Source organism: Oryza sativa, chromosome 4, assembly GCF_034140825.1.
Source record: "Oryza sativa Japonica Group chromosome 4, ASM3414082v1".
Lineage (NCBI taxonomy): Eukaryota > Viridiplantae > Streptophyta > Magnoliopsida > Poales > Poaceae > Oryza > Oryza sativa.
The window spans coordinates 10,549,874-10,569,153 of record NC_089038.1 but is presented as its reverse complement, the minus strand read 5'-3'; the positions used below and the strand labels follow the sequence as shown (position 1 = coordinate 10,569,153).

Genomic DNA, 19,280 nt, shown 5'->3' with positions numbered 1-19,280 from the left:
TAAAATCTACACTAATTCTTCTGGTCTACACATTAAGTTATGTAGTTACAAAGTTAGAGGAGAAAATAATTCCGAAAATTAATCTAAAAATCAAGTTTACCAGTCTTCTACCCATATCTCTCTCCCTGGCCTAGTTTCCATCGAGTTGGCCCCACTTGTCAGTGCCTTAGGCTAGGTTCAGCCCTGTCCAACACTTCCTCCTTCTACACCTCTCTCTTGCCTAGTGGGACCCCATTGTCAGCCTCACATCCCTCTCCACACGGGCCCACGACTCAGACCCCGCGCGCCACGCGTGTGAGCACGCGTTGAGCGCGGAAGAGGGCGAGCTCCTCCTCCCCATCTCCGCCGGCGACCGTACTTAACCCGACCGGCCGACCAACTCTCACTCTCTCTCGCCCCTGTCTCGTTTCGCGGAAGAACCGAGGTACCCCGCCTCGGATTCGCCGGGAACGGGGGTGCCAACTCCGGCGCCGGTGAGAGAAGTCCTCGACGCCGTCGCAATCCGGTGAGCTCCATTTCCGTTCAATAAGCGTTCTGTATTTCCCTCTCAATGCCGTCTCTAACGCCACCAAGAACGCCTCTTTTGGTGCAGCCAATCTCCGGGAACGCGACCGCATCAACTCGGAACACCGTCGCGCTCTGGACGCCGCTGCTTCGCCTTTGCTCGTCGCCCAGCTTCCACGGTTCGTGACAAGCTGAGCCACTTCGCCACGAGCTTCATCAACCTCTGTAGATCAAGAATCCCGAAGGAATCGACGCGAGGTGGACCACGGTGGGAGATCCTCTTCTTTTTCTTCCAACTCTGGCCGCCGACGCCATTCCTTTCTTTCTCCTTCTCTGGTGAGCTTCGGCGCAATCTTTTTCGCCTAGAGCTACCTTGTGCTGATCTAAACCGAAGCATGCACCCTCTATATGCAGTAGAAGCCCGGGAGTACACCGTCGACGACGACCGTAGCAGTTGCGCCGTCGCCGAACCAGTACACCGTCGCCAAGACTTCGCCGAGCCGCGTTTGATTCTTGGTGAGCCTCCTAGTAGTCCCTAGAGTCCTTATCGTACGCATGCACGATTAAATCGAGCCTCAAAACCCACATGCATGTGCAAGCCGAGCTGAGCCACCGCCTCTAACACCCTAACAGCCGCTATAGAGCACCAAATCTTGCCAGAAAGCCACCAATAGGTTCGCACGGTTGTTCTCTACACTTTTTGTTTTGGGAGCTTAAGCTGAATCGCCGTTGTTCGCCACTGGTGATGCTGTGAAGCTCGCGGCTGTGCTGCTGCTCTGCTCTGTCCAGAGCAAGGGCATGGCTTTTGAAATTTAAAGACTCCCAGGGATGTATTAACAACTGGAACAGTCACTTACAAGTAGGACCAGTAATAATCTGTAAATAAACTAAAACTCAAGCATCGTTTTGCATACAAACCTAAAACTAGGGGACTACGGGATCTATTTCCCGAGAAACCAGGGGTTTTTGCGCAAAATGTTAGTAACTGACATATGGGCCTAGGACTGCGGGTTGATTCCTAGAAAACTCAAGGGCCTTTGTGCATATTGGTCCCTCACAGCCATGTGGACCCATCCTTTAAAATCTGAAGAAAAATTAGGAAAATGCCCAAACAAATATATGTTTAACAGAAAAATGCACAAAGTTGTAAAATCTATATAAAATCAAATATAGCTCATTTTGAAGTGATTCCAGTTGCTGTAGATTCTTGAAGTTATGAACTTTATTCCAGGAATATAAAACTTGACACTCACTGTACAAATAATGTCTCTAAGATTTATCTAAGATAAGTCATGCATAAAACATGTACAAACTTATAAAATACATAGAAAATTCATTTCAACTCATTTTGAAACAAACTCAAAAACTGCAGATTCATCATCAGACACTCTCTGATTAGGTTAAATAAAAGTAATGACTTACTTTGCATCAAATGCCTCTAAAACTATTATCTCTATAATGATTAGTTTTAGATAAGCTAAACTTTAGAAATTCATGTAGAACCCAATTTAGCTTCAATTTGAATAAACTTAAGTTATGTAGGATCACTAAAACATGTATTTCCAAGTTATGAAATAAGATTATATACTTGCTGTGTAGTAAAAGTCTCTAAATATTCATATAAGGATTTACTAACATAGAGCAGCCATTAATTTGTAAAACTTGTAGAAAATTTATTTTTAGTCCAAATGAAATGAACAAAGTTTCTATAGAACCAGCAAATAGTTATCTTCAACATAGTAAAATAAAATTTGTCACCTTTTGTAGAGAACATTGATCAAAACCTTAACTTAGTGAAATAAGAATTTAAACACATAGGGTTGTTTAAGTAATACATAAACATGTATAAGTATATATATACACTTTAGGTCTAATTAAACCTAAATAAAAACTTGATTGACCAGTGAAGCCATAGTTCCATTCCCATCCACTAAAATTAGAAGAACTTAGCTCATATAACAATTTCTAGGTTAATATAATATATTGCTAGTTTAGATTAGAGCATCTCTAGTTTATAAAATATGAACCATAGTAGTAAAGACCATAAACATGTGAACTAAAAATATTTTAGTTAAGCGAATTATTCCTTTTATTCAACTTAAACAGGAAGTAGCATGTTCTGAACCTATAACTCAAAAGTCATGAACATATAAAACACTATATGCCTAAAACACGTTGTAACTTGTAAAATCTATAAGAAAATCATTATAATTCCAAAAATTGTGAAACCAAATGTGTTAGTCTTAGAAAACACATCTCCACACCCCTGTGAAGTCTAATCTAATAAAAATCACTTTACAAAAGTATTTCATAACACTACCTAAGACTATACTATTGTAAACCGATAAAACTTCTAAAATTCATAACTCCCAAATGGAATAAAATAAAATAGGAATTATTTCACCTAAATTCATTTTAGATCATTTCCAACCCACTGTGCATAAATCATGCATTTTAGAGCATTTTGGATTTTCAGCTCTTTCGGTGTTTAATTGCATATCGTGTCCTTTATCTAGATAATTGCATAATCGGTGAAGAAGTGGATTAGGTGCTAACAATTCTCTAATCAAGGCAAGTTTTCTCCTCCCATCCTTTGAACACATTGAATCCCATGATTTGAGGAATGAAAATATTTGTTTGCAAAGTTGCATGTGAACTTAGACTATATCGGTATTTGAAATTGGGTTAAGGTAGTTATGACCTATTTGCTGCATATTCCACCTTGAATAATTGATCCTCTTGCTGTTTGAACCCCTAGAAATGATTAGAGTACATTCATTGTGCTCAAATGGGTTTATATATGCTCTATGTGCAACTACTTGCTTAGCCATGCTTAGAAATATGCAAATGCTCATTCCATCTATAATTAAAATGTGAATTTTGATACATGAACCCTTGCTGGAATAAAATGAATATGATGGGTATTTGCGAACTAAAATGTGTAAAATGTGATTTTATACTTGGGCGGCAAGTGGTGTGCATATGGTGTTAGTTGCATACCGATAGGGGAAGTGTTTGCCCAAGCCCATAAGGACCGAACTTGTGTCACCCATTTAAAGTTATCCGTACATCCACATGTGCTAGTATGGGATGGCCTAAGCTGATTAATCTATTTAGGACTAGCCTTGCATTCTGGTAGGCCGGTGTGTATGAGTTAGTCGATAATTCTGAGGAATTAGTCGATGATTCAGAGGAACTTCCTATTTGCCTCGACGTGGTAGTTTAGGTGACTAAGTCTGTCCAATACAACGGTATTGTGCCACGTGGTGGGTTCCCATCGTGTCCGCCACCACGGCGTTAAGTTTAAGGCGTGGGCCCGCCACTTAACGGTTCTAGGTATATTCCAAGTATGCCTAGGATGGAGGAACACGTATCGTGCTGGTGCAAGGCTAGGCTCTAAGTAGTGTAAAGGCTTCGTTATGACCTCTAGATCACATTCAACATGAAGAGTGTGGTGGAGTCTTGCAAACTCAAAACAAACTAGAGAGTTCATATCATGTGGGTAAAGCTGTACAAACTCTGCAGAGTTCTTTAAACTAATCGATTAGCCGTGCTCACGGTCATGAGCGCTTTGGTGATGTGTCATGAGTATAGACTATGTTTTAAAAATGTGATCATGTGACATTGGTTTGAAATTGATAAATGTGTTGAGTTGTGTATGTGGTGATACATTATGACTTATTGTTAAGTATGGCAATAAGAGATTGTTTATGATGGAATTATGAAGAAGTTAATAATGAAACTTAAAACTTGTCTTTGTTAATTGAAGCATCAACTCCTTTACAAAAGAATTGCAAAACAAAACTTGCTTTATGCTGAAATTGAACTACATATTGCCTTCCTTTGAATATATGCCTTACATGTAGTATAGTAGGATTGACTTGTGCTTGCCAGTACATTAACTTGTTTAATGTACCGACTCTTGCTGTTGATATAACCTTTTGTTTGCAGGTTTAGTCTTAGTCTTTGAGTGATGCGGGTTCCGATTGCTTCTTCTAGGATGAGAACTTAATGGGGTATACCCCTAGTCGGTGTGCTTGTGATTGGGTAGTCAAGCTTCCGCTGTTCTCTAATAAGTCTATTTGGCCGGTCGGCCATGTAATTATTAAGTTGTTGTAAGTCTTAAGTTTCTTTCATCTTAGTTGTGTTTGCTATGTGTAATCATGCTTGAGATGAAAGTGTGAATCTAGTGCACATCCTGGGAACTAGATTCACATGAGTATGAGTTAGGAATATTTGAGAGGTTGTAGATCTTTAGCCATTTTTGTCAAGTCTCCTGAATGTGTAACACATCTGGTCGCCGCCTTCGAGTGGTTTGACGGGCACATCTCAGGCTGAAGTTGACTGGCAGGCTAAGGGCCCAGCAATGTCTCCAATATTCCTCTCTCGAGGCGTCGGATGTTTCATTATGCTTGTTTGATGACTTGAATTATTCACTTCATCTCAAATATAATGGAAGGTCCGGAGAGTCTACGACACGTGCACGAGAGGAGGAAGGTGAATTACCATATCTGATTTTGGAAGTAGTCAAGTTTGTTTTGGAAAGATGTAGTAGATTGGATTGGTTAAAAATCAGTTTCCTTTTTATCCCATACACCAAATTCGGCTGCCATCCACTCCACCTCCTTGCCGAGTCCCACTCGCCCCTTTGGCCGAGTCCGGCTCCCTCCCTCTCTTCCACGGTTCCGAGTTGTGTCAAACACCTTGGCGAATTTTTGTTTGGTGTCGGTTTCGAGATCTGTTTGGAAAAACGGAACCGGCATAAATTCAGCATTCCATTTTTTGTATAATTTTCATTTTGGGTTTAGACTTTTACATTTGAGTCCCTGTAAAATTTATATTTATGTTTGAGTCCCTGTAATCTTACATTAAGGTCCTTGAGTCAGTTTTTGTTAAAAAAAATCAAGAAAAAAAGTGAGAAAAAAAAAGGCATAAAGGTGCAAAAAAAAAAGAGAAAAAAAAAGCCGTACAAAAAAAAACAGAAAAGAAAAGGAAAGAAAAAAAAAGAAAAGAAGAAAGAAGAAAGAAAGAAAAGAGAAAATACTGTTATGTTTGAGCTGAACTTCATATATCAGAGTTGTGCATGAGTTGTTCCTAGTGCTATCTTGTGGTATCGTTTGTGTCTAGGCTCGCGTCTCTAGTACGTTCTAGCCTAGGACCAGCACGGTACTTGACTTTGAACAATTATTCAACTTTGCATTATCTGATTTGAGCATTTGCTATTCCTTTGCTACATATTTAAGCCTACCCAGAGCTCCACATATTTGATTACAGCCGTACCGCAAGTGTTTGCCAAGGCATCGATACATCCAACCTTCATTGGGGTGCTTGGTTGAGTCGGTGTATGTCACCATTCCACTTGCATTGGTAAGATCTTGTAAGAGCTTGGTTAAAAGCTTGAGTGTGTGCGATTTTTGAGCTGCCACTACCTAGTAGTTAATAGGAACGCGCATATTTTTTGTGTATGTTTCTTGTTTTCTACTAACAATGGCAGGGATACGCAAGATAATTAGGGATAGCTGTGCTCAACATCGACATCTTTGTCGAGACATGAGGAGGGATCAACATGACCATTATGAGGTAAGTGATGATGTTCTAGGTAAGATCAAATCTGCACTGCCTTATTTCGAGGGAAACTATGATCCTCGTGCTTACATTAATTGGGAGCTAGCGGTTGATAGTGAATTTCAAAAGCATGTCTTGTCGGAGAAACAAAAGGTTATGTGTGCCTGTAGTGTTTTAATTAAACATGCTTCTAATGATTGGAAACATCTTTGTAGGTATAACAAAATATCACAATCTTGGAAAGACCTGAAACGATATTTCAGAGATGTTCATGTTCCCATGTATTATGCTGACATTTTGTTCAACAAACTGCAATGTTTAAAACAAGATACCAGAACTGTTACTTCATACTATCATGATATGCAAGCTTGTTTATTACGTTGTGGTTTAGATGAATGCGAAGAAGCTAAAGAATTGAGGTTTTTATGTGGGCTTAACAAAGAAATTCAGGACATGCTTGATTGTCAAAGATATACATCTCTTTCTCATTTGTTACAACTTGCTTGCAATGCTGAAAGTAAAATAGAGGAGGATATGAAAAAGAAACACGCTATGTCTTTGCCTCCAATTACTAACTATTTGCAGGAAGTGCGTAATCACGAAAAGGAGGAGAGAGACATGAAAGAGCCACCAATTCCATTGTTCACACTCAAGTTCGAGACACCTCCATCATCTAAAGAGGACATCCAAGGTAAAGTAAATGGTACTGAAATTAATCAAGGTGAGTGCATTGTTAACGAAGTAAATTTGTCCACTTTTCATGCAAAAGTAGAGCAACCGTTAGTGGAACCAAATGCTGGAATTCCTTTGTCACAAGTTGATTTACTCGCTGTTCCTTGTGATAAAGAAGAGTTGTGTGATAATGCTTCACTTATATCCATGCCACAACTAGTGAATGAACATGCTATTCCTAGTGTTTCTTTGTGTGCTGATTTTAAGCATGCTGTTCACATTGCTAATGAAGTTGAGGAACGTAAATTGCTATCTTCTTTAAATACTTTGGGCTATGTTCAGTTTGATGATTTTTGTGAGCTTGATAATTTGAAGGAGAAATTATTTGCTAAGTCTGATTTGCTATGTCCAATTAATGCTATTTTTCATATCTTTGGCAAATATAATGATAGAGGAATATATTTGGTGCATAGAGTTTTCATTTGTTCGGATTTAGAGAAACATGTTATTGCTAATCACACTACTTCGAGTTTCTCTAGTTTTGATTGGATGAAACAGGTTATTTTGAATGGACTATGTGAAGAACACCATATGGAAAAACCGAGGACGGTTTTCCGTGAAGAAGGGGAGGATGATGTGACCATGGCTACTACGGATACATCCGTTGCTCACATCATGGATGAACAACAAGATATCAAGTTCGAGTCCTCCAAGTGCCAAAATCCAATTCGGCCACCTGCTACACTGCTGACTTCAAACGGCCGCCGAAGCTCCATACGACCTCCGTTTTCAGCCCGTGAGTACTTGATGGAAAGCTCTCGGAGTCCTCTTTCCAATGCATCAAGCCTCATTGCCAAATTCCATCTCAGTCGGCAGCAACTGAAGAAAAAAGGTGCTGCGACACCTGTAATGGGCCTATGGGCTTGTAACTTCATTTGGGACCCCGGCCCAGGTGGGGCCCATGTGGGGTTTCGCCCCAAGCTGGTGGAGCACGACCCTAGGCACCCCTAGGTCGTCCTCCCACCCCTATATATAGCTAGTTACCCCTTCAGGGTTTCTCGGGGGTTTTGTTAGATTAAAGTTTAGCCATTGCTACTTGCTTGCAGCGCGCGTGTCGGCTAGACCGTCCGTCTGCTTGTTCTTCGGAACCCCAACTTATCATTTGTATTAAATTCCTATTTGCAATATCAGATTGCTTTTATCTTGTTCTTGCTTGTTTCTTCGATTTGCTTGCAGGAATAGGGTTGATCTGCACCGGCAAGATCAGCAACCCACGGAGAGGTGTATCGATCGCTAAGGCGCAACACAACGTCTCGTACGGTTGTAGTCGGATCGTCAACGTTTCTCCCAAATCGTAGTTATCACAACTCACCGAAAGATCGGGCCAACAACAGCCTTGAGTGTCGAGAGGAACTCAGGGTTCATCAACTACTCTTGACTAGCCTTATAGATTTTAATCCTGCTTAGATTAGGAAAAGAGGTCTGACCAAGCCCGATGAGCGAGAATGTCATAATGATGGAAGTTGTGGAAAACTAGTTGTGAGGGTAAATCGGACCAAGCAAGGGTTGGGGAAGGTGGATGAACCCTCGCAGATTAATGACAACTTCAACAATAACACTGTTTCAAGTTAAAACCGCTAAGTCATAGGTTTGTAAAATCTAGCTTTATGCAAATGAACCAAGCCATCCTTAAACCCCTATGAGCACTATATGCATTATGTAGTGGTGGCTTACTGAGTACAGTTCGTACTCACCCATGCTTAATTAAATCTTTTAGAAGGAGAAGTTGGAGCCGACCCGTACGTGTGCGATGCTGATGAAGAGGTGTCGAAGATGGTGGAGTAGTGTTAAATGTGAAATTTGGTAAACCCCGAAGTCATCATCGGCCTAGAGTCAGTATCGGCTTCAGAGTTCTAGAATCGGTCGATGGTAGTTATCAAGTTGCCAGCAGTTGGATTCATGGAGGATTCGGTTAAGGAAATCAATCTATTCAAGGAAGCTTATCTAGAAGAGACCGAGTTCAAGGAGGATGCGGCATGGCAAGTTAACTATTAATTAGGAGTAGTTTGTTAGTTTCCTTTTATCTTTGGAAAAGCATGTTTTGTGTCCGATAAGTACTTTATGTTTTCCTTTTATCTTTAGGAAAGTTTTTTCCTTACCCGACAAGGACTAGAATCTACCCATGCGTATAAATATGTACACCCGGGGTCATTGTAAATTATCTCCACGATCAATACAAATTCGGTGCATCGCCACCCTTTTTACTTTTCTACTTTTTTCGACGAGTTTATGCTGTACTACTTTTTTGATCCAGTACAGCAATTGTCGATTCAGCAGACGCCACCAAGGCAGCAGATTACTCAGCCGATTTAATAGCAAAGTTTGCTAAATGCATCGGCTAGGTGGAGGACACCTGATAATCAGCCAAGGCAGCATGTCGCAACTCAAGTTGTCCCTGAGCATTTGGTTCATAATGTGCGACCAGATCAATCGGTGATACCTCAAGTTATTCCCAAACATTTAATGCGCAACATACAGACAATCTTTTAGAATTATCAAGGGGGCAATTTGAATTACCAATAACAGCCTCCATCGCCACATGTTCAGTATCAGGGGGATCAGCTCAGCCTCAGTTTGCTGCTCAGTTCAATCAATTCGAGCCTGTTCCACAACAAGTGCAAGGGGTGCCTCAGCAGAGACCATGGGCCGATAGGATTGCAGATGTGATGAGAGAGCAATTTGGGCTTAAACCAAAGGACACTGGAAACTTGTATCGGCATCCGTACCTTGAGTGGTTCGAGAGATTTCAATTGCCTAACTGATATAAAGTTCCAGATTTTTCAAAATTCTCAGGACAAGACAATGTCTCAACCTATGAACATGTCAGCCGATTCTTAGCTCAATGTGGTGAGGCATCGGCTGTTGACGCCTTGAGGGTTAGGTTGTTTCCTTTGTCTTTATCCGGATCGACATTTACTTGGTTTTCTTCTTTACCATACAATTGAATCAATAGTTGGGCCGATTTGGAGAAACAATTCCATAGCTACTTTTATAGTGGAGTTCATGAGATGAAATTGTCTGATCTAACAGCGATTAGATAAAGGCATGATGAATCTGTGCATGATTATATTAAGAGATTCAGAGAGATGTAACAGTGATTAGACAAAGGCATGATGAATCTGTGCAGGATTATATTCAGAGATTTAGAGAGATGAGGAATAGGTGCTACAGTTTGAGTTTGACTGATTCCCAGTTAGCCGATTTGGCTTTTCAGGGTTTGATAGCTCCAATCATGGAGAAATTCTCATCCCAAGAGTTTGATAGTTTATCGCATCTTGCACAGAAGGTAACTCTGCATCAATAGAGTTTTGGAGAGGCTAAGAAGAATTTCAAGAAGATCAATCATGTGTATCCTTACATGTATGATTCTGACGACGAAGATGATTCTGAGGTAGCAGCATCCGAGTGGGTCAGAAGCAAGAAAGTTATACAATGCTAATGGGTGAAAAGTTCTGGAAAAGAAGAGAGGTATGACTTTGACATCACCAAGGCTGATAAGATTTTTGATTTGTTACTTCGAAAGAAGCATATTCAACTTCCTGCCGGTCATACAGTCCCATCGGCTCAAGAGCTAGGAAAGAGAAGGTATTGCAAGTGGCATAAGTCTGGGTCTCATACTACTAACAATTGCAAAGTCTTCAGACAGCAGATTCAGGCGGCTATTGAGGGAGGAAAAATAAAGTTTGACGACTCCAAGAAGCCGACGAAGGTCGATGGCAATCCTTTTCCTATCAATATGGTACATACAGCTGGCCGAACAGCTGATGGAGGAAAAGCTCGAGGCTTTCAAATAAATTCGGCTAAGATTATTAACAAATAACAGAGAAAGTATGATAAGCAATAGGAAAGGCATTATGAAGAAGATGATGGTGGTTTTGATCCTCAATGGGACTGTGAGTTTTTCAGATTTTGCTGGAACGAAGGTATGAGGCTGCCATCTATGGAAGATTGTCCTGGATGTAGTGGTGTTGCAGAAAGTTCAAGCCGATCTTACAATAGAAGCAATCGGCTGAGGCAAACAAGGGTTCCTGTTCATCAAAGATTGGGCCCAGTAAACCAAGATCATGACCAAGAGGACGATGAGGGCAGGAAAACTCAATGGTGTCCTTCTGGTATTTTTACAAAGAATCAGAAGAGAAGAGTTCAAAGGTTGAGGAACAGGGAGCGCTTTCAGGAGGTTGAGCAAGAGATCAACCATCGGCTGAAGAAGGCAAAGCTGAGGCAAGAGTGGCGTATTAAGAACAAAGATGCCATAGCCGATGAAGCCAAAGCCCATGAAGCAAAAAGGTTGGCTAAGGGGAAGAGTGTTGTGACTGCATCGGTTAACATGGTTTTCGCGTTACCTGCGGAATTTGGAGCTAAACAAGCTGATGTTGATGAAGTTGAGGAAGCTTCGGCAAGATTGGTTTTGTCACCAGAACAAGCAATTTTTGAGAAGCCAGAAGGGATAGAGAATCAACATCTTAAGCCATTGTACATTAATGGCTATGTCAATAGGAAGCCGATGTCCAAAATGATGGTTGATGGTGGGGCTGCTGTGAATTTGATGCCATATGCTACATTCAGGAAGCTGGGCAAAAATGCTGAAGATCTCATCAAGAAAAATATGGTTCTCAAGGACTTTGGTGGCAATCCATCAGAAACAAAAGGAGTTTTGAACGTGGAGCTGACAGTCGGCAGCAAAACCGTCCCTACAACATTTTTTATCATCGATGGGAAGGGTTCCTACAGCTTGTTGCTTGGAAGGGATTGGATTCATGCTAATTGTTGTATTCCTTCAACCATGCATCAATGCTTGTTTCAATGGCAAGGCGACAAGATTGAGATCGTGCCAGCCTACAGGTCAGTTAATGTTGCCAGTGCCGATTTAGCTTTTTGGGAGATGGACGGTATTGATTGCTTGTCTGGAAAGATTTGGGATGGAGATTTTCTAAAAGTGTCCGATTATGATATACAACCAATTGAAGATGGAGAGCCCAAGTTATTATTTTGAGGGCGTCATGGAGGGTTCAAACGTCTACACCAAGGACACAGTAGATAATCTCGATGACAAGCAAGGACAGGGTTTCATGTCGGCTGATGATTTGGAAGAAGTTGATATAGGTCTAGGTGATAGACCAAGGCCGACATTCATCAGTAAGAACTAATCTCCTGAATTCAGAACCAAGTTGATAGAGCTTTTAAAAGAATATAGAGATTGCTTTGCTTGGGAGTATTATAAGATGCTAGGACTCAGCCGATCGATTATTGAACATCGGTTACCTATCAAACTGGGGGTTAGACCATACCAGCAGCCGCCGAGGAGATGCAAAGCCGATATGCTCGAGCCCATCAAGGTTGAGGTCAAACGTTTATATGATGATATGCTGAGTGGGTTTCCAACATAGTTCCAGTTATCAAGAAAAATGGTAAAGTCAAAGTGTGTATTGATTTCCGAGACTTAAACAAGGCTACCCCAAAGGACAAGTACCCAATGCCGGTTGCCGATCAGTTGGTCGATGCTGCCTCAGGACATAAGATATTGAGTTTTGTGGATGGTAATGCTGGTTACAATCAAATCTTTATGGCAGAGGAAGATATTCATAAAACAGCTTTTAGATGTCCTAGAGCAATCGGTTTGTTTGAGTGGGTTGTGATGACTTTCGGCTTGAAAAGTGCTGGAGCTACATATCAACGGGCTATGAACTACATATATCATGATCTAATCGGCTGGTTGGTGGAAGTCTATATTGATGATGTGGTTGTTAAGTCAAAGGAAATAGAGGACCACTTAGCCGATTTGCGGAAGGTTTTTGAGAGAACTAGGAAATATGGCCTGAAGATGAATCCAACAAAGTGTGCTTTTGGTGTAACGGCTTGTCAGTCTGTAGGATTTCTTGTTCATGAAAGGGGGATTGAGATAACTCAGAGAAGTATTAATGCAATCAAGATGATTCAACCTCCGGAGGACAAGACAGAGTTGCAGGAGATGATCAGCAAGATAAATTTTGTTAGAAGGTTTATCTCTAATTTGTCTGGAAGATTAGGACCTTTTACACCATTGTTGAGATTGAAAGCCGATCAAAAATTTACTTGGGGGGCAGAGCAGCAGAAAGCCTTGGATAATATTAAAAAATATCTTAGCTCTCCTCTAGTTTTGATTCCTCCACAAAAGGGAATACCTTTTAGATTATATCTATCGACCGGTGAGAAGTCAATCGGTTCAGTCTTGATTCAAGAGCTTGAGGGGAAAGAAAGAGTTGTGTTCTATTTGAGTCGTCGGCTTTTTTGGATGCAGAAACAAGGTATTCTCCTGTGGAAAAGTTGTGTTTGTGCTTATATTTCTCTTGCACAAGGTTGCGGCATTATCTATTGTCCAATGAATGCACTGTGATATGTAAAGCCGATGTAGTTAAGTATATGCTATCGGCTCCAATTCTGAAAGGAAGGGTTGGAAAGTGGATATTTGCCTTGACGGAATTTGATCTTCGGTATGAATCATCGAAGGCGATTAAGGGGCAAGCTATAGCCGATTTTATTGTTGATTATCGTGATGATTCAATCGGCTCGGTTGACATTGTGCCTTGGACTTTGTTTTTTGATGGATCAGTGTGCACTCATGGTTGCGGTATCGGCTTGCTTATAATTTCTCCTAGGGGGGCAAGTTTCGAGTTTGCCTACACTATTAAGCCCTATGCAACCAATAATCAGGCTGAGTACGAAGCGGTTCTCAAAGGGTTGCAATTATTCAAGGAAGTTGAAGCCGATGCTATTGAGATTATGGGCGATTCCTTGTTGGTGATCAGCCAATTGGCAGGGGAATTTGAGTGCAAAGATGATACATTGATCGTCTACAATGAGAAGTGCCGAGAGTTAATGAAAGGATATCTGCTGGTGACTTTGAAGCATGTATCTCGAGAACAGAATGTCGAAGCTATTGACTTGGCCCAAGGGGCATCAGGGTACAAGCCGATGGTGAAGGATGTCAATGTAGAAATTGCTACGGTAACAGCCGATGATTGGAGATATGATGTTTTTCAATATTTGCAGAATCCATCTCAATCGGCTTCACGAAAATTGCGCTATAAAACTTTGAAATACACCTTGTTGGATAATGAGTTGTATTATCGGACGATTGAGGCTTCACGAAAATTGCGCTATGAAGCTTTGAAATACACCTTGTTGGATAATGAGTTGTATTATCGGACGATTGATGGGGTATTGCTTAAATGTTTGAGTGCCGATCACGCTAAGGTTGTGATAGAAGAGGTACATGAAGGAATTTGTGGAACTCATCAATCGGCTCATAAGATGAAGTGGTTGCTTAGACGTGCAGGGTGCTTTTGGCTGACAATGTTGGAGGTTTGCTTTAAATATTACAAGGGCTGTCAGGATTGTCAAAAGTTTGGAGCAATTGAAAGAGCACTAGCATCAGCTATGAATCCTATCATCAAGCCATGGCCATTCAAAGGTTGGGGAATTGATATGATCGGTATGATTAATCCACCATCGAGCAAAGGACATAAGATTATATTGGTGGCAACCGATTACTTTACCAAGTGGGTAGAGGTGATTTCTTTGAAGAAGGTTGATTCTGGGGATGCTATACAATTTGTTCAAGAGCATATTATATATCGATTTGGTATTCCTCAAACCATTACAACCGATCAAGGCTTGATCTTTGGGTCCGATGAGTTTGTTCAGTTTGCCAATAGCATGGGTATCAAATTGTTGAATTCTTCACCATATTATGCACAAGCTAATGGGCAGGCCGAGGCATCTAACAAGAGTTTGATCAAATTGATTAAGAGGAATATTTCCGATTATCCTCAGCAATGGCATACTAGATTGGCCGTAGCATTGTGGTCCTATCGGATGGCTTGTCATGGTTCGATCCAAGTTCCTCCTTATAAACTTGTTTATGGACATGAGGCTGTTTTACCATGGGAAGTTAGAATCGGCTCAAGGAGAACGGAGTTGCAAAATGAGTTGACAGCCGATGAGTATTATAATCTCATGGCCGATGAAAGGGAAGACTTGGTTCAATCAAGATTGAGAGCCCTTGCAAAAGTTACTAAGGATAAGGAACACGTTGCTCGACATTACAACAAGAAAGTGGTGCCCAAGACTTTTTCTGAAGGTGAGCTCGTGTGGAAATTGATTTTGCCGATAGGGACTCGAGATAACAAATTCGGCAAGTGGTCACCGAATTGGGAAGGACCATTTCAAATCCATAAAGTTGTATCTAAAGAAGCTTACATGTTGCAAGGACTTGATGGAGAAGTTTATGGACGAGCGCTAAATGGCAAATATTTGAAGAAATATTACCCAAGCGTTTGGGTTAATGCATGATCGGCTGGTGTTGCCGATACATGATAGCCGATGTGTTTACATCGCCTTGAAATGGCCGTTGTTATATCGCCCTTAGTTGTTTTTGTATTGTAATCGGTTGAGTTTTGCCGATGTACAATGGCCGATATGATTATATCACCCTTAGTTCGAATTATAATTTTTTCAATGCCTTCGTCATTGTAAAATTAGGGGGGCACATATATATGAAAAAGATGCAAAAGTTGCACATTTTTGAGCAACTTAGTAAATTAAGAAGATCTATTAATCGGCATAGTAGTTCAATAACAAAAGGAGTATCAAAGTATCTTAGCCGATTACAAAATGAGCTATCCTATTACAAGACCAATCATCCAGACAAGTAACGCTGGATAGCCGACACAGCCCATTGTCTAATTTGATCTACTTCTTCGATGGCTTGGATGTCTTGGGCGTCGGTTCAAGAGATGACTTTGAGGGACTTGATCATGTTAGCCACATTTTTGATAGCCGATCTCAATCTAGACTTATGTTCTTCAATAGCACTTCGAAGATTGGCTAGCTTTTGCTTTTCAAGATCCAACTCGGCATTGCATTCTTCAAGTTGAGCTATAAGATCAATCTTGCGAGCTTAAAGCCGATCTATGTTCGACTGAATCGGCCCAACAGAGAGTTGATCAAGCTTGGCTTTCTCCTCATGCATGAGTTGCGAATTGGCTTGCATGGTGGCTTCAATGTCTTTCCGTTTTTGCCGATCGGCTATCTGTTGCTTAGCCTTTTCCAGCTTGAATTGGTATTGCTCGAGGAATACTGGTGGAGTAATGGTGTTTGCCAGATCGTCTGGGATTAGGGCTTGGATTTCTGCAAATCGTGCTCGAATTGAACCACAATCGGCCACCAGATTATCCAATGATGACTCTAGTTTCATCCAGAGGGGCTAGAGCCTTGCTTGTGGTTTCTTCCTCTGTCTCATCAAAGTAATCCTTGATATTAGATCGGCTAAGGCCTGCAAGAGAGAAATTCGAAGACAGTTAAATATCAAATAGATATAGCCGATCTAAGACCTTGTGTTAAAGAGAGACTTACTGGGATAGCAGGAACAGCTGGTTGTTCTTCTTCCTCGATGTTATGACTTCCTGTAGCTGATGGAGTTCGATCGCTTAATGTTTGTTGTACAGGAGGTGAAGGAGGAGGAGGAGGCTGCAAAAAGACAAGTGTTGAGTAAATATTAGCTATGATCAGATTAATGAAAGAATTTGTATAGGAAAATCTTACCGGTGGAGCTGGTTTAAATGTTGTTGCTGCCGATTTCTTTCTCACAGCAGTCTTCTTTTTCTACAAAAACAAGATTTACAAGTGATCGGCTGTAAATAAAATAACTACAGAAGGGAATCAAGGAGAAATGTTTACCCTTGAAAAATGAGCTGGAGCAGCAGGAGTTGGGGAAGTTTGCTTGGGCGAAGCCGACGGTGTTTTTTCTCCTATATCACTCAATTCGGCTGCTGCTTGATCGACATCTTCTTCGATTTCTTCTTCATCCAGAGCTTGCTCGATGGATGGATCTAAGGTGGGCAAGTCATCGGCTGGCTTGGGTTTCTGCTTCTTGGCCTTCTTCTTGGGAGCCAGAGTCGATGGATCAATTGCCGGTGCCTTGGTCTTTCTCTTCCTACCAACATCGGCCGGTTCTCTCATCTGCCCTTGGATCAGACTTGAGGTCTTGGGGGCATGGTAGCCGATGACAGGAGGAGTTAATACACCACCGTTTGGCAGAAGGCCCGGAGCATATTCTATGTCTCTGCCATTGTTGGTCTTGCATGGAGGAGAAGATTCTGTTGTCTACAAGGTAAAGAGAGAAATTAGTCAAGATTCAAGTTGGCTAACAATTAGTCAATCAAAATTGACAAAGTAAAGATGTACCTGAGGGACAACATCAGGAAATAGATCTGTCATATACATAGAAGCCGACTGATGGAAAATATGTTGGTTCCATTCTCCCCACCATTTGTCCAAGTTTCTGCTCCTAGGTCTTGCCAGCTCTATGCTCTCGATACTGCCCAAAGGAGGTCCTGGGATGTTGAGTAGCCGATCCATCATCAGGGCTGATGAAATCTCTCCTTGGCATTGGATTTTATCAGCAAAGAACAAGCCGATTGGTAGCTGTCCCATTCCAAACTGTCTGGCAGAGCTCATTGGGTGGTAAAACTCATAAGAAACTTGTATGTTTCCTCCTTGATGAATGCCGACAGGAAGGATGCACGGACTAATAGCAGCCGAGAAGACTTCTCTAGACTTATCAAATTTTTCGGAGTTGAGATCTTCAAATCTGAAGTCTGCTGGGAGATCCAAATTTACTGAATCCTCATAAGGGAACCAAACGCGAGCATCTTTCTGAAATTCATCATAAAAACTGAAGAACCAATCCTTCAGTAACTCAGCCGATATTTTGCTCCAGCATCGGCTGGTGTGGATGCATATTCCCCATTGGACATACACCTGCGATGGGTGCGTTCTTCTCCATCGTCATCTGTAATCGGCTCTAATCTTGGAAACTCAGCTTCTGCTACAGTTGGCCGATTGACAGCTTTCATGGCTACCAGGTTTAGCCAAGTTTGCAGCAACCACCATGGCCCGCCAGCACTAACGACTGAGCCGACAACAATCTTGGCCGATGCATTGTTCAGCATCTGATACAAGTAGCCGAGGAGGCTCTTGCCTAAAGGAAATTGCCTCTTTGTTTCTAGGGCTTCAGCTAAGAACTACCAGTTGGTTGTGGGGTCGTAACTTGATCCACAAAAAAGGAATTTCTCGAGCCACATTAGTAGGAAGGCCACATGTTCTCGGGAAGTGACAGGTCCTTTACCCATATATGCTTCTACATAGCTAGACCAGCCACCTATGCGCTTAGTTCTGAAGTCAAATTGGTTCTTGGTGTTCAAACTCATGGGGTTAGCCGATGAGGTCACATCCAAACCAGTGATCATGGTTGAACAAGAAAGCGTTGATGGTGTTGGACCAAAAATATGTGGCAGCAGCTATCAGGGGTTCATCTTTAGCTGAATTTGCTATGGTAAGGGCGAGTGCCTGGCTGATGCCGATTTTGTCCCAGTGAACCTGCTTGCTAGCTGATACGCACTTATACCACACAGCCCAACTTTTTCTCAGGGGAGGTTTTCTCAAGAGATGGCCAAGACTTGAAGGTGTTTTCCAGTGACCTAGATTAGGGTTGGCCAATGTAAAGGGGATTCTATTGGTTTCAACGATGATGAATTCAGTGGGGTCGAGATTGCCGATCAAATTGAGGAAATAGTGATGCTCATGTGACAGACTCGGGATCACCACCAGATTGGACAAGTGCTACAGATAGAGAAGAAAAAAACAAAGATGAGGCAAAGAAGAACCAATCTATTGCGAAAGAAGAGGATCTAGCCGATGGGTACTTACCTCTGCGTATTCGGCTGATGGCGTGATGGATGGGCTGGCGGAGGACGACATCTTTGCGGGTGGAAGCTTGGTCGGAGAGGAAATCGTCTTGGGGTCGCCTGGTGCGCCGAGGGGATCACCGGAGAGAGAGAGGATAGAGTTGGCTTAAGCGGTGAAAAAGGAGCTAACGGTGTGAAATTTTTCGGGGACGACAGTTAGTATTTAAAGTAGAGCGATAATGGTCGGAAAAGTGGCAAGTGCGATATTCTCTCGGAGATGAGATAAGGCAAATCCGGAACATTATCAAATATTCCGGACTTGGGGGGCATGTGTTAGCGACCAAATTTGGTAATCGTCATTGGAGATGGAGATTAGACTGAATCGGAATCCAAAACAAAGATCGTCCTGGAAACAGAGCAGGAATTGGCTAAGTCCGAATCGGCTGTGGCTTTAATTGGCATAGTTCGAGTCGGACAAGGTTAGCCGATTGAGCCGAATCCGACAATGTGACATGGTATACGTTGTCAGGTTGAGTTAATGTGCTTCGTGAAGATTGCCGTGCACCGATTGAGTCTTGAGAAGGCAATTGTAAGTTAATGTGCTTCGTGAAGATTGCCGTGCACCGATTGAGTCTTGAGAAGGCAATTGTATCTGTTAATTAGGATATTTTATGTAATTTCCTTAGAGATATGTTTGGGCAAAAGTCTGCCACAAAGACTTATGGTATCTTAGAGTTTGTTAGAGATAAGAGT

The 19,280-nt window shown here is 41.7% G+C and overlaps 1 long non-coding RNA gene across 1 annotated transcript; it reads left to right on the top strand.

Moving 5' to 3' along the window:
* Nucleotides 1–699: 699 nt before the first annotated feature.
* Nucleotides 700–3,075, top strand: LOC112938788 (uncharacterized). The gene is made up of 3 exons (XR_003242109.2): nt 700–840; nt 919–1,020; nt 3,021–3,075. It is a non-coding gene; the product is annotated as an uncharacterized lncRNA (long non-coding RNA).
* Nucleotides 3,076–19,280: the final 16,205 nt, after the last annotated feature.